The sequence below is a fragment of the Dermacentor albipictus genome, chromosome 5 (assembly GCF_038994185.2).
Source record: "Dermacentor albipictus isolate Rhodes 1998 colony chromosome 5, USDA_Dalb.pri_finalv2, whole genome shotgun sequence".
NCBI lineage: Eukaryota > Metazoa > Arthropoda > Arachnida > Ixodida > Ixodidae > Dermacentor > Dermacentor albipictus.
This window is the reverse complement of record NC_091825.1, coordinates 159,183,883-159,200,582: the sequence shown is the minus strand read 5'-3', so window position 1 is coordinate 159,200,582 and position 16,700 is coordinate 159,183,883. Positions and strand designations below refer to the sequence as shown.

Here is a 16,700-nt window from a genome sequence, read left to right as displayed (position 1 = left end):
AGCATATTGGGACCGCTCTTATTTTTAATCTATATAAATGATATTGTGCAATGTGTAACCGATGGAAAGATTGTATCCTACGCTGATGACACTTCGGTGTTCATAACCGGGAGATCAGAAAATGACATTGAAGAGAAAGCAATCAAAACACTGAGTGCACTAAATACGTGGGCAAACTCAAATTGTTTGAAGATTAATTCTAAAAAGACAAAAATAATATTGTACTTTCCAAAAGGAAAGATAATTTCTAGGCCATTGAACGTGTTCTTAAACTCTGATGCTGTTGAAATTGTAGATTCTGTTAAAATCCTTGGTGTTATATTTTCAAAGCATTTGACTTGGAATGATCATGTTGACTATATGAGATCAAAAGTGTCTTCAGCTGTCGGTGTCATGTTGCGGCTGCGCGGTATTCTTCCTTTGAAAATTAGGCTATTGCTATACAACTCATTAGTTCTTTCTCTTTTGCAATATTGTTGTACCGTTTGGGGCACTACGGGTGTCACAAATTTATCCAAGCTTCACCTTCTTCAAAAAAGAGCTGTAAGATGTATTGCTGGTGTTCCTTATTGTTCCCCCACATATGACTTGTTTTTAAAGTATGAAATCCTGCCAATCTATAGTTTATACAATTATAGACTTTTAATGATCTATAAACGCTCTTCACATAGTGATGAACATTACATTAGTTATCTGGCAAAACTTGAGAAAAACACGCATATCCTGCAGACTAGACATAAAGAAATTTGGTTAGTGCCGACGCCTAGGGCATATTATACAGAGCAGTCTCTTTCTTATACTGTCCCAGTATTATTAAATAAATTAAACAAAGAATTGTTTGACCCCTTTCAGCATTCGAGTGATGTTATTAAGCGATTTTTTCTTAGCAAGATTACGTAATGTTGCACTCAGTTTAAACCTATACCTGTTATTATTCTTCTTTTTTTTTTTCGTTTCCCTATGAGCACTTATTTGTTTTTCTAATACCTATGTTTGTGCTGCGATTCATAGCGCTGTTTTTACAAAGTGTTTTGTTATTTTGTTTCAGTGTTCATTTGGAAAATTGAAAATCTCTGTCTGTACTGTACTGCCAAGTTGATAAAGGGGGCAGGACCTCTGTCAAGCTTACGAGCTTTTAGTCCTGTCTCCTTCTCTGTACAAGAGAAAAATAAAGACTGAATTGAAGACTGAATTGATTTATACTTACCATGATTACTGATAATAAATATTGTTTTTTGCAGAACTCAAGTTCTACCAAAAGCCATCTAAGTTTAATCGTATGAGGTATAAGGGTGACCATGTTCGATTGAAATAGACAGTGTGCAAAAAAAAAAGGCAGGTGCCAAATCAGATAGTGAGGGAACAAATGAAAGACGAGGCGGAGTAGTTTCAACAACAAAGAAGGTAACACATTTGCATACGATCATTAGCACCCCCATAATAGGGCTCCTCAAGAACACTTCTCACCCATGAAAGAAGCATCAGTTATAATTTATTTTTCCCCAAGTAAACACATCAATAATCTCACCTACCTCAAAGCTCGGTGCCAAGATATTGTCGCTAAGGCGCTAAACGTCAAGAGCCGAATTCACGACGCATTTCGTTCCTATAGGCGCACTTTGCCACTGTCTGGACGCCTTCACTAATAATCGGTCCAGCCTTGCGATTGACCGAAATTTCCTCTTGTCAACAATTCTAGCGTAAGAAATTTCTGTGAATAAAGACCCAGAAATATTGAAAGCGTGTCACAAATAGAAACAGGTCACATTGCTGTCGCGTTCACCCCACTTCAAAGGTGTTTTCACGCTAAAGGTACAGAAATAGATACGTGTGTATTCAACGTCCTATATGAAGGAAAAGTATAGCGTAAAATAGTGATAGCATGTCAGACACCAATGCTTAGTGATTAGTGTTTTGACCGGTAAATGAATTAACTAAAATTAAATAAATTCAGGTTATTTGCTCTTACAATACTGCATACATCATCAGTACCTTGCATCTTCGCTGAAGCTAATTCTGACCACTTTTGACATATGATGAGGACACATACGAACCATTGTCGACTGACCAGAACAACGCAAGGTAACCACTAGCCTCTTCTTACAGGTGCACAGGTTTGACAGCCACGTAAGAAATAACATAAACTTTCTCCAGGAGCGTGGCCTCTCTTTCTTTTTTCTTTTTTTTTACGTCTATTAGCCGTGCTCACAACTTCAGATAGCAAAATAACATGTATATAGTTGAAAGTTGTCAAGAAAGCCATTGATCCTGCTTAGGCATGTGCAGTAATATTTATTTATTTATTTATTTATTTATTTATTTATTTATTTATTTATTTATTTATTTATTTATTTCATTACCCTCAAGGCCCGAGGGCATTACCGAGCGAAGTGGATTCGATACAGTGGAAAACGAAAAATAACAGCAGCAAATTTGTATAAAACTAAAAAAGAAAAAAGACAAGGGGCCCTATAACGTAAAACTATTCCAATATGTTTCTATTCCAATTTCCTGACGTCAAATTTGCGTAACCACCGACGCAAGCACCGGGCGGTCACCCATAGGGTTGTCTGAACAGACCAATCAAACGCTCTCCTCGTTCATAGGAGGTCCCTTTTGTTTGCGTGAAAAACGAATAACATTGCCTACACTGAGCGGCTTGTTGTATCTAATTGGCTGACAAGAGGCGAGGAGAACGCTCAGGTGGAGAGGGATTCACTAGGGCAGAGCCAGTGCACTGAAAACCGATAACCGGATGAAGAGGGTGGTGCCGGCTTCTGCGATTGGTCGGCTTTCCCTTAGTTAGCTTGTGGTGGCTGGTCGAAAATCGCGGCGGCATGCAACGGAAGCTTAAGAATGACGCTAAAATTGACCCTCAGCAAAGAAGAGTTGGCAGAATGAGGTAGTAAACGTGTCGAAAGTGCTTAAAAACGTTACACGGTCACGCAAGAAGTTTTTTTATACGCAAATACACCCATGCTCTCCGGCAGGTGCGAGTAGCCAGCGTCTCAGCGATCGGCGGCAGCTATCTTTTATTCCTTTCGGAACGGGGCAGCCTGCGGCTATTCCGAAAAAAAATCAGTTTTGTTCGGCATATTAATGCATCTTTATCGCGTACACGTCACTTTGACGCGGTGAGTTCGTGCGGTTTTGTGACGTCGCGTGACAGGCAGGTGAAGTGGGTGCAGCCCGAAAACTTTTTACCAATAGCCGAGGGCTAATGGCGAAAAGGGGTCGAATCAGTAATAACTGTTTTTCTTTTTTCTGTCAAATCATGCATAATCAGTGTGCACACATCATATCAGATGGGGAGGTATTGCGGTTTTTGTAACGTCGCGTGACAGACAGGTGAAATGGGGGGTGGTCGAAAAAAGTTTTTGACCAATCACGGAGGGCTGATAGCAGAATTGGAATAGAAAAGTTTGGAATAGTTTTACGTTATAGCGCCCAAGGTTACAGGAAAAAAGGCAGGCGGGATAGAGGGAACACTGTGTGTGCACGCAGCAAAGCGCCTTGAAATCAGTCAAGTACAAGGAAGTGACCCGCCGATACATTAGGCTGTCGTCATTCGGCTGCCTGAAGCTAATCTTGGTGCTTCCCCATAACTGGTGATGCGCGTTGAATCACCTGTGAACACCAAGGAGCCACTGGTCGTCAGCAGTACGTTGCAGTACGTGGCAATATATTGGTGAGGTAAACCCCAGCCTTTTTGGCTTAGAATGCATAGAATGCTGTGGGCGAGCCATCACGCCTACTCAAGACATGCAAGTATTGAGAGCATCCAGGAATTGCAATGCACTTAGCGCTGAGGGAATGTGCAGGTTATCGAAGAGCATTTGAAAAGTATTCATCAGAGACAGGAGTATCATAGCCACTTGTCGCTCTTCGGGTAATTCGTCAGGAAAATTATGCAATGGGTTAGTGATTGACTTGATTATTGTGGCGCTGGCCATTCATTGTTGATCAGCGTACACCAGCTAATAAATCACAAACCATTGGTACGAGCACGTGGAAGCTTCGTGAATGCGTCCCCTGATCAGCTAATCAGCATTTCGAGCGACTGAGAGAAAGCAACATGACGGTGAAGGCCAGAGAAAAAAGAAAGGAAACGGAATCTAGTAGGAGCAAACACAGTTCCTGAAACTAAGACCGGGAAACACAGTGATACCCACGGCGAGGGCTAACGTGGTTGATCGTCCAAGCGTAAAATTATAGTGCTGAATGTCAGGACCACCTATAATGCGTGTTTGCAGCCTTTCAACACAGGGAACTACGAGTGCGTCACACTAAACGCTTTTATGTCGCCTCGTGGCATCGTCTGATTACCTTTTTCTAGGCTATAGACGACTCGTTCGCTGATACAAAGTAAACGGCTGACGCAGGCGCACCTCTGCAGGTTTTCGTTGAGATGGAGTAGAGTTTTCTTTCTTTCTTGCTCCCTCTCCTCAATCTGCAAGCGGTGAGAACAACTCGAAAAGCGGGAAACCCAGGGCGGCACGAGGCCCGCACGAGCGTGCATGCGACGGTGTGAGGCGTCGTCACGGGGATTTGCGGATGATCTATCGTTCGCGCGCCGGGTCGACCCCTCGCAACGGTGAAGTGGGCCACGCGTCGAGTAGTCCGCGGTCGAGAGCGATGCGACGAAAGCGCGCTCTCTCTCACTCGCTCTCTCTTTCTGTCGCGTGTTTGTGCACGCGCTGCCGAGCGCGAAGTGCATTGGAGATTAAGGCCCGTCGTCGTCGCCGTGATAGATTGATACGCGCGGATAACTCGAGCACGGGAATCAACGATCAAGTCTCGGGACTCGAGAAGATTAACACGAGGCTGCACAGTGCCCAGCAGGGCGGATACGAGCCGCGTTTTTCATTTCTTCGTGAGATACTATACATTCTTTAAACATCCCCTCAGACTGTATGCTTCAGAACACGCCGTTTTTATGTTTTCTATATACTTGTGCCTAAGAAAATCGCCTGCAGCAATTTGAAATATCTTTCTACGGAGAACATCGCTTCTCATGCACCGATATTAAGACGGGTGGGTACGCAGCTGCTACGTTCACAAATATTCGCCTGCGTCCTTTCTTACCTGGGCACTTCTTGAGATCATTTCTTTTTCTGCTTCTAACCTATACAAACCTGTCGTAAAATGCGCTTTGCTATGCCCGGTCTTCCTTTCTTTCCTTTTTTTGCCAGTGGTGACAACATTCATCATTTTAGGTGGTAATTCAAAGAGCAGGCTTATTTAGGACACGTTTTTCGATCAACGTATGTGCACGCCACTGTTTGCATCAGGAAGGCCTTAGTTCGCGGCCTAGAGCAGCAATACACTAATTCATCCATTACCATTTAAGGGAACATTGTTTTTCCGTTTAATTACGACTCGTCAAGAAGCGCATTGATATCGCAGACTGTGGAAAAGCAGTTTGCATGTTTACACTACGTAGTGTGAATAAACGCACACTGTGTCTGTAACACACACACACACGCACGAACATACATACATACATACATACATACATACATACATACATACATACATACATACATACATACATACATACATACATACATACATACATACATACATACATACATACATACATACATACATACATACATACATACATACATACATACATACATACATACATACATACATACATACATACATACATACATACATACATACATACATACATACATACTGCCGCTAACTTTAGCCCAGCCGCACAGACCTTTAAGCACAGGAGCTCCTCTGAAGTACATGAAGCGGACAGATTTGAGCGCCCGACTGTAAACACGCGGCACCTCGCTTAGCGAGTGAATGAGTTATATTCATGTCTTCTCTCTATTCCACGCCTCTCACGGGCGGAGTACCAAACTGGACAAAGTCTAGCCTGGCTGCCTTTCATCTTTCCTTCCTTCCCTCTCTCTCTGTTAGGCAAGCTGTAAAATAAACCTAACATGTTCGGTCGTCAATCCTCCTCTACCACGAGGATAATTTTTGAAAACAATTTCTCCGCTTAAATTCAGAAAATTCTTTATTCAACTTCTAAGTCCTAAATTAGATAGATGACTTCCAATGTCCAATGGGAAAGCAATTGTTAGATCGTAAAGCACTGCCTTCATTCTTTTTCAGAGCGTTATATACTACCTACGTATTTTTTCCTGCAAATTATGCTATGTTCACACTACGGTCGTAACGCGCGTAACAGCTCTTTTGGCGTATCGAACGTAACGGCTGTAAAAAACGTTACGGCAGTTAAGCCGACACCTTTGTTCACATTTACTGCTGCTTAAATTACGGCTTTTGCAACAGGCCAATCAAATTTGGAGCTGCAGAATCGACGTCACCAGCGGTCCAATATGGCTCCTGCCAACATGCGAGCGCTGGCCGAGATCGAAGAAATTCACGCTCAAAACAAACTTATAGTCATGTATTCAATCGCCCAAAGACGACGAAGGCGACGCAGAAGGGTTTGGGTGCGGCAAGCATTTCTCGACAGGGCCGTGGACGGCGATTTTCACAACCTTTTCACCAAGCTCCGATTTGGTGACGCTGCGATGTTTCATAACATCATGCGCATGTCGCCCCAGCAGTTCCGCTTCCTTGAAAACCTAATGAGACCATTCATCGAAGTTCGGAGCACGCATCTGCGGCCATCGATTTTCTCGGCGGATAAACCAGATGAACTGAAAACAGTCTCGCAAGGCGCACTGCACTGCAAAAATTTTCACGAACACCGCCAATCGTGCGCACGGAATGGCGGAATGGCACCCCGGAGCTGTCTGCAGACGGGAGGACGGAAGTGTCGTCACCGCTTGTTGAAAGCCGAAAGCTTATCGGTCATTGGCTGTGTCGCAACGGCCGTAACATAACAGTCGTAAATGTTGCCGACCCTTTAACACTCTCACCCACGATTTTTGCGAGAATTGCGCACGTTGGTACCTTTACGTTCGCAGTCTGAACTAGACGCATACGCTTGTTGCGCTTCCGCTTACGTATGTTACGAAAACTCGGCGCCTTACGAACGTAGTCTGAACATAGCATTACACGCAACGCGCGATATACGAAAAGTGTTGCGTGATTAGCCGCCCGCGTTCAATGACATCAGTGGCTTCCAGAGTGATTTGAAGTAACCACCCAGCCACTACTGCGATCGTCACGCGAAACACGCAGCCCGCGTTCCGCAGAAGCAAGCCGCAACGCAGGCAGCTTCTCGAGTGAGGCAGCGAGCGCAGTCAGCGCCCTCGGATAACTTGTGGGACTGCTGGTGTCGCTGCCCGTGGGTACATACACACAAGTGTGATAGGTGAAAATTTAACGCAGAAAACATTTACTGAAAAAATATGACAACCATTCCACTCTGTGAAGATGGAATGACAGCGAAAGCTGACGACAGTCAAAGTTCTCAAACGAAAAGCAAAGTGATTTCGCTGCCGTTCCATCTCCGCAGTATGGAATGGTTGTCATTTTTTGCGTTGCGAGTCTGGCGTCATTGCTCGTTCGGAGATGTCCGGGCTCGCGATTGTCGTTTTCGTGCAGCGTCGCGGAAATGTTCTTCGTCGGTGGTCGTTTCCCGCCAATGCGTTTACATTCTCGTTGATGTTCCCTCCGGCACTCCTCGCACGAATGTTCTTCTTCGGGTGTGCGAACTATGCGTCCCCCCCCCCCCCAATCAATAAATCAGCTGTTTTTAGCGGCGATTCCTCTCCTGCTCATTTGCTGTGATAACCTTGGCGTCACGCTATTGTTCACGGTGAGCGTTCTAATCTGTTCCGCATTTTGACATCAGAACCGCCGCACTGCACCCGTATGGGTTTGATAGAAATCGCTAAGTCCGTTTCTGTTGCCGGATACCGAAAAAACTACGGAAGGTTAGTCATATACAGCTCTCGCTGTAAAAAAAAATGGCGGTCACTTAAGCTTAGCCTTTAAGAGCCGAACGTGATAGCATTCAAAGGTCCCTTACTGCAGCTCAGGCTTCCGGGAAGCTGCAGCTTATGTAACCGTAATGTTTACCAGCACACGCTGGAGGCGAAATCTATGCGCGAAGGCAAGCTTTCTGGTAGAAACGCGGCGCCTTGTTTGGGCTGGTCTTCGGGTATTGCTTCGCACTTTTGCTATTTCAGTCTGAAAAGATTTAACGTAAAAAGCACGCGCTGTCGGTGTCTTTTTTCCATGACGTTTGTTTTTGGACTGCGATTCTCAAAATTCAGAGGAATAACTTTTTAAAGCACGTAAGAGAAGGTCTGAGCAACTTTAACAATAGAAGAACAATTTAGTGCAATATATAATGTGCGTGGTTCGGGACGATTTTCTCCGCCGCGGACATTGACGCCAGAGGTTACTGCGGGTTTTCTGCGACAAGCGGTCCTTGACAATATCACGCTGAAAAGCACAAAAGAACATCCAGAATAACACGGCAGCAGGGGAGATATTCTGTAAGAGTCTACCTAATGGACATGCCCATTTCGTCTGCTGTTGAAGTTCTGATTGGTCAGGCTGGGCTGCACCAGCAGCGAGGTGCCGCAGCCAACCAGCCTATCAGCAGCAGATAGAATGGACGTGTCCACTAGGTGAACTCTTGCAGAATACCTCCCCAGGACGAGGTGTAATTTCAATACAGCTAATTAAACATCCCAGTCCAAAAAGAAAGGCACAGCTGACTAGTGCCATAGAGCAAGTGAATAAAAAAAAGTCTCTATCGGTTCGCATGAAAGCAAGATGCACCTTATGTACAAAAGCAAGGATAAGGATAAGATGAGCTCATACAGATCAGTTACAGTAATGTCGGTAATATATAGAATAGCAATGCAGGCCGTAAAATTACAGTTGTCGAAGTGACCAAGAAAAATGGTATAGTGGGGGAACTACAAAACGGCTACAGACCAGGTTGTCACTTAGGGGATAATACGTTTGTACCAGATGCGTGCAAACAGATTACAATAGCTCAGAATAGACCTTTCTGGACATTTCTATATATTAGGAGAGCTTATGACAACGTAGACAGGGCCTTGTTATGCAATATTGTCGATCATGAGGACATAGGTAATGATTTCGGGGAACTGCTTAGGGGGATATATAGGGTACAAACCGATTAAAGGTTGTATGGGACGACAGGAAATGCAAAGTACAAGCAAAAATTTACCGGAGACTGAAGTAAGGCTGTCTGCTGCCTCCGTTGTCGTTCACGCTTGATGTTAACGGCTTAGAGATACGACTGGAAAACAGTGAAATTAGGTGTTTATTTATTTTATTAGGTACAATCTTGCGGACAATAGTAAAGCAGGAAACTTCAAAAGGTGCAACAGGTCTCTGGGCTTATGTGCTCAGACGACATAGTTCTACTAGCGGACAATGCAAGGAACTTACAGAGACTCGCGAATACGTGGCATATCTAGGCCTTAATTAACTCGCGGATAAATCAGGAATCGTGATCTTTAATGAAGAGACTAGTGATGACATGGTTTCAATTCAAAAGCAAATCATACATATAGTCCAGTAATATAGATAGCTTGATGTCGACATACAGAAAGGAAACAGCAGGTCGAGCATTCACCAAGATAATCAAAGAATGAAGGGGGAGTGTAATGCAGCAATAATAAAACCTACAACACTTTGTGGCTGCTATAGGTATGAGTGGTTCAACAAATTCGGAAGGAAGTGGTTCAGTTGAGAGAAAGAGAAAACAAGAACAGAAAAGGCAGGGAGGTCAACCAGAAGAGCTTCCGATTTGCTACCCTACACTGCGGGTGGTGGAAAGACGAATAGAAAGATGAAAAAAGGGAGAGAGTAAGCACTGAGCGCGGATGGGATGGACACTATACACATGGACACAATAAACGGTCTCGTAAGCCGGTGCACTTTATTGCGCATAATAAGGTTACAAATGGGGATTATACATAAATACAGAGGGAGGTCCCATAGTCAACAGACTGTACAGGGGACCTCCCATTACAAATGACTAGGATATCTGAATACAAAGCAGCTATATACAAACACAGAACTAACCATATTAAGTTAGTCGCTAGCTAACGCTGTAAAATATTTAATGATGCAAAACACTTATAAATATGATGATAACAATCAAATTGTTATGTTGAGTGCAAAAATTTACGAAGGTTTCATTTCAATTTGTAAAAATGACAGAGTATATTAATATGAAACGGTAATGAGTTCCAAAGTGGTGTCACTGAAAAATTAGCAATAAATTAGCGTAACCATTCGCTGCACTAGTGGAGGAGGATTTCTCTGAACGTGACCATTTGGTCCCGCGCATGACCGGAATGCAGAACAGACGTCTGGTCAGGATCGGAAGATTCAAGAGAAGGATGATGCGCCCGGTGTGCGAGAGCTCGGTCGGTATCGTGGGCGGCTTCGTTTCCAGCCAGACCCGAGTGACCACGGGCGCAGATGATCTGGACGCGGCGTCGCCTTGACGGAGGAGTGCCGGAGAGTATCTTGTGCACTTGGGGTGCTATCCGTCCTCTTCTGTAGCTGCGAATAGCCGTTTTAGAATCGCTGATGATTCAGTGTGCGTTGGTAGCCGCGTAGGCCAGTGCGATGACCGTTTCTTCTCCTTCTTCGGGTTGCGTAGTGAGTATTGATGCGGCCGCGGCGAGGTGGTTCTGCGAGCCCGCGACTGCGACGACCGCCGTGGCGTTTTGTTTGGCTATTCCACTGTGTTCAAGTAGGCTACGTCAGCGACTTCGTCGTAGTGCTTAAGAAATTGCGAACTTTATTCAATATTATAATTCCATAATGCTGCCTTCTTTGTTAAGGATAAAACATGCTCATCCAATTTTAGGTGTTTATCTAAGATGACGTCAAGGAACAGTACATGATCAGTAGGATAAAGTGTGCTGGAAGCAAAGGTTAGCGATGATGTGCTTTTGTTTAGCTGAGAGGATGACGAAGTTAGATTTTGCAGTTAGATTTTGCCAGCGCGAACACTCGCAAATGCCATCCTTCGCTTGAAATCGAATATATTGTTGGGTTTGGAAGCTAACCAAATATAGCTAGGCTGATTTGCTTCAGGAGTCCACCGTAAAACCACAAAAGATGCAGGGCAGGGTGAAATGGGTTGGGCCTTTTTTGAAGTCGGAGAAGCACAGAGCAAAGTTTGTTTTTAGGAAAGACTCAGGAACGTGGATCACAATGAATTGGTGGCTAATGTGCCTACGTCTCTGTACCAGAAAGGCGTGGACACAGAACGGAGAATGAGGTCAAGGAAGTTTGCAACCAAGTACAGGGTAATTGAAAGTGTAAATACGCAACAAGGAGTCATCAAAAAGAAAGTGAGAGAAACAGAGACGGTAAATTGGATGAAAAGAATTAAAACAAAAAAAAAGACCTTGAAGGTTTCCAAGTATGTCAAGAAATAAATCAGAAAGAAACCTTTTTGCGATAACTTGCTGTTTGAGGCCTGAGTTGGTTTCCTAAAGACAAAAACATACCGGAGCAAACATTCGCAAAAGGATGAGGCATGTGTACGCGTGGGAAAAAAATTTGGTGACCCCTCAGCACATCCTAATGGAATACGAAGGAATTAACCCAGTGAGACCCGTAGGTAACGTACGCCTTCCAGAAGCGCTTGGCTTTAAAGTGAATGGAAGCATGAACCGGTCAGCAGTCGACATAAGCAAGTTACGTTTAGAGTACTGGTAAAAAAAGAAAAGAAGCAGAGAAAAGGTTGATAATACCGGATCCGTTATACTATGTATGCCTATAGGCATGGATAGTTGTGCAAGGTATATATAAAGGTTTTGAGGAAGAAAATGTTTAGAAAAGATAGGTGAAATGCCAGATTGATGTGAACGTAGCAGGACCGTTGATTATTTGTCACAGCCCTGTTTTGAAGGGGAGGCCAATAAATCACCATCATAATCATAATCAAAAGGTTCTCTCCATATTTCGCGCGGTGTCTCAAGTGCGGTGAAAATTAAATGAACACACACACACATACACACACGCGTGCGCACGCACATACACGCGATACAAATACTTCAAAATACGCACTCGCATTCGCAATACCTATTTCTACAGAAGTTCTTTTTTTTAGCTAAGATACAAGAAAACGTAAAAATATGCATTTACGCTATTTCTATCGTGCGGACGGAAACACAGTACTTTAATGCGGCCAGGTGCCCAAGAGCTGAAACGGAATTAGAGGAGGAAGCACAGAGGCGTGTATAAAACATTTCACGCGATTCACCTCGGTACAAACCACACCAGTCTGGGCGTTATTGCGGGGCCTGCAGCCATTATCAGCGTATACGCGGGAATTTGCAGGTTGTTTTTATGCTTTTTGTTTTAACTCTTTATGCCGCTTGGAATCGATTCTTTTATGCATCTCCCTCTGTGTGAGCGCGTTCCTGGCATGGCGTGCCGCGATGCATTTCCACACCAGCTTCGAATCGATCGAGCTCGAGGACGCGTGGCCATTCAAGTTGGCTGCTAGGAAGCCGCCAGGTACTTGCCCTCCTTAGCAAAAATTTAAGGAAAAAAATCCTTCGTTTTGTGGTTTTATGCTGGCTGCATCATAGGCCTTTGAAATAGTCGAGCGGAACACGTTCTTACGTCAGAAACCACAATCTCTCCTCTCTTAGGCACACTGTCTGGGCGACAACATTTTTCCGGCGTTCCCTTTTCCTGAAACGTGAAGCCTTTCAGCAGGCTTTCAGTGGGCTGAAACAGCGGGCATATCAAGTTTTTCTGCGTCACACGCGCAATACGAAGGTTAACCGGACATACCGGTTCAGCGAACGCTAATGTGGTTTTAAAGAATATGGAAGTGCGTAATGCAAGGCGCTAAGAAATCGAAGTGGCTCTGCGATGTAACGCAGTTCTTTGTATGTGCGCCTTTCAAGAGCGCTCAACGTGGTGCGTTGATTTTGTGTGCCCCATGAGATTATACGATTCTTGCCTTCAGTGTATGTAGAAAGTTCCAGAGGTCTTATGTTTCTTTAAAAACTTTTTCTTCTTCAATCGAGGGCAGGTATTCCGCATCGATCATTCTGTTGTGTACTGGCTGCAGCCATGTAATGACGACGAGGCAGTGTGGAAGGCATCAACAATGCGCTAAATGAGGAATAGTGAACCGAGGCATTACAATGTGCAGCATCCAAGTTCGCATAAAGTCTCATCCTTGCTGGTTGGTCAACGTAACATTATATTTCGAACAAATATACCTCAAACAGACATCTAACAAACGTGGGCGAAGAAACGTGGCTTCATTCACCAAGTCCGTGCCTACTGTGTCCAGTGTTACGCAGAAAATCAAGAACACGAGCATGGTAGCGGAACAATGCCTGAGATGCAAATCTGTCCTTTATGAAGATTGCGATCCTCTCAGAGCGTGGGACTCAATGAGTGCTTTAAATATACACTGGCATGTGCCAATAGATATTTCTATATACTAATCGACAGTGTTTTGGCTCTGAAAGTTATGTGTGAGATAGTCAGCAATGAAGGACTCCGGCATAATTACGGTTGCTCGTTTCATTTTATTTTTATTTTCGTTTTTAACCACGAACCAAAATAAAAGTACATGACAGTGCTTGAATTACGTTTCTATTACAACACGCTCATCGCCTACTAGAAGAGGACAGTGACCTCTTGCTCGGCAGCAAACACCCCCGTCATTGATGCAGCATGGCAGGTATTAGGGAGGCAGGAAGCTTGGATATGCAAATAGAAATGATAACCACACATGAAAGATGTATGATGTCTTCTTTGACTTCTGTAACTCTATGATGAATTTAATTTCTTATGCCTTCATAGACCGTATGTCTATATGCGTGCTCGAAGGTGGGCGTCCCACTGTGCTTGGCTTGAAATGTGTCGGCACGTTAGAGCGCGCACAGGTATTCATGCACGTGCCTGCGCATGTGGTTTCGCGCCGCTACAGTCATCGGGTGAGTCGTCTTGGGCGTCCGTGGCACGTATCGGCAATTTCTGAGCGGTGAGACAACAGTGAAGCTTCTCCGCGCAATCACGAGCGTAAAGAACAGGGGTAGAACAGGATCTTCACCCATCGATGCAACCGCTCCCCGCAGCAACACTTTTCAGCGCCCCGTGGAATGCGTTGCGTGCAGCGGCTCAGCCACGTCCGCACTGCAATCGAGCGCGGCTCCGGCGCTCGGCCCCCACCGAAGCAGCCACCAGACGCTTTGGAAACGTGACCTAATTACGGTCCGAACGCGAAGTCGCCCACCCTCGCTCGCTCGGCGCCGACGGAAGGGACGACGAGCACTCGACATCGGACCGAGCACGGGTGCCCCAAACGTGGTGCGCGGGCGCTTTGGTTGCGACGGCAGAGGCCAGTGATAATTGACGCACGTGGCTCCAATTAATGGTTCGCTCCTCCACTCGGACAGACCATTCGATTCCCGCCACCTGTGCAACACCCACTGGCTTTCCAACCGTGATTGGTGCTAACGTGTAGTGCATGATTACTTCTACGTTTTTATTTCATATCATCAGTTTTACCCTGCCGCATTGATTCTTTTCGGTCCGATGTTTGCAGTTGCAATCGGGAATACATACCACAAAGGGATCGTGGGACCAGTGTAGGTGCACTATAGTCGCGGGTAGGGGGCGTTCTATTCTATGCAGTTGAAGAGGCTGCGCCTTGTCTAGCGGCGACTTTTCTGACCCATCGAAACGTGTTCTTTTTTTCTCAGATCAAAGCTTTAGTTATGCGTACCACAACCTTATATCTCATTCTGGCGCCACTGGATATTCAAGCAGAATTTCATATAAGGGGCGCAAAGCAGGGTTGACGGTGCTAACGCAAGTCGTGAACTGGCAGACACCCACATCGACGCTTGTTTGCTCACTCACTCACTCACTCACTCACTCACTCACTCACTCACTCACTCACTCACTCACTCACTCACTCACTCACTCACTCACTCACTCACTCACTCACTCACTCACTCACTCACTCACTCACTCACTCACTCACTCACTCACTCACTCATTGCGCGCTACGGTCTAGCGAGTTATTTGTTGCATAATTGAAAAGCCAAAGACTATAGCATCACTTTTGTTAACGAAAATACGGTGCTGTACACGTCACATCGTTGGAATGAACAATTCATTACTTCTTGCAAGAGCAAAAAGAAATATGTCGTGAGTTTATCGAGGAATGTTTCGTTATGGACTTCAGCAGCCCAGCCACGTGGGAGGCACACAGAAAATAACGCCACCACGACACGAAAAAAAGAAGAACATTGTCAAGCAGATTGCTGCTCATATTGGGCCCGCGGCGTGAATGGAACTTATTTTCTGATGACGTTCGCTGCACGGCTGTCGCGGATCGTTGGCTGTTTTGCTTTGCTGCTACGATTCTTCATATCCCAGTGGAGGTTTTTTTGCCGTGCGCTGATTGGCCGGAGGTCGGAGAAAGACGTGACATCGGCCCAATTCGCGAGAACACAGACAAAGATGCTGAGCGAAGCAACTGCCTCCGTTCTGCCTGTTGCGTCCGTAATGAAGGACACTGGAAGAAAGCAACACGGACCGGCAGAAACCGCTGCGGCTTCCGATCTCATCGCGCAGCTCGCAGTTGTGCTATTTCCTTTTACTTTCTTGCTGGTCCACATTTAGCTTCGCACATCTGCTGAGCGCTGCGTGTAGTGAGAGACACGGTATTTGTTGTTCCTTATTAAGTCGTAAACGGAACAGTAACTCCATGAAGATCGAAGCCTGGGGTTTTACTTGCCAAAACCACGATTTGGTTATCAGGTGCGTCGAGTGGAGGACTCCCGATTAATCTTGATCACCAGGGAATCATTAACGTGCCTTCAATGCACGGCACACATGCGCTTTTGCATTTCGCCTCTATCAAAAACTCTACGAAGATTACGAAGCAGCTGACAGACACCGCAAGCGCTGCCTGTCTACTATAGCTTTATATCGTGACTAAATACAGGACTAAACCAGTGTAAACGTGCCCAATATCAAGGTAAGTAGGCTCACAGATGTATTGCGTATAGTTCTAGGTCGGGAGAAATTAATGAAGGCGGAAGACCTTGGTTATTGCTGTCGGATATCCATGTTCTTAGATAAATAATGAGTAATAAATGCTGATACTGCGTTAGGAGTTTCATTAAATGCTCTCTCTGATCCTGAGTTGTATTAATCCTGGTAGGTTTCCTGCAATCCCATTTTTTTTTGCCCTTCATTCGTAAGTCTGATGATGTCATACTTACTATTGGGTAAGAAATGAAATTTGTTCCGCGCGAAAGAACTAGTTATTTTCTCACTGTTGAGGGTTGTCTGCATTAAAGGCGCTTACATTCTAGGCAAGATCGTGGGCATCGTAGCACGCAAAATATACGTGCAGGCAGCCTGAACGTGTTAGTGAACCACCTAATCGACGTCGGTGCGCCGACCATTCATGACGACCAGTGATACGCATGCCGCGGCTGCGTCAATACACATGCGTGTACGTTACATTCGACGTATCTTGTCAACGCAAGGTGACTAGAGAACTTCTAATATAATTTCCACGAAGGCACCGTCCAATTTATATTTGCTTTAGGATAGTCCTTTCCAGCTTAGAACGACAGAAAGCTGAGCTAGTTGGTAAGGATTCATTATGCAAAAAAGAAGTGAGGCATGCAGACAGGACACAAAAGTAGAGAAGTGGACAACACGAACGCCGACTATCAACTGAAGGGAGCACAGAG

The 16,700-nt window shown here is 44.9% G+C and overlaps 1 protein-coding gene across 2 annotated transcripts in view; it reads left to right on the top strand.

Annotated features, from left to right (window-relative positions):
- Positions 1-16,700, top strand: part of LOC135916635 (plexin-B-like) — a 479,058-nt gene that overhangs the window by 98,643 nt on the left and 363,715 nt on the right. The window lies entirely within an intron of this gene.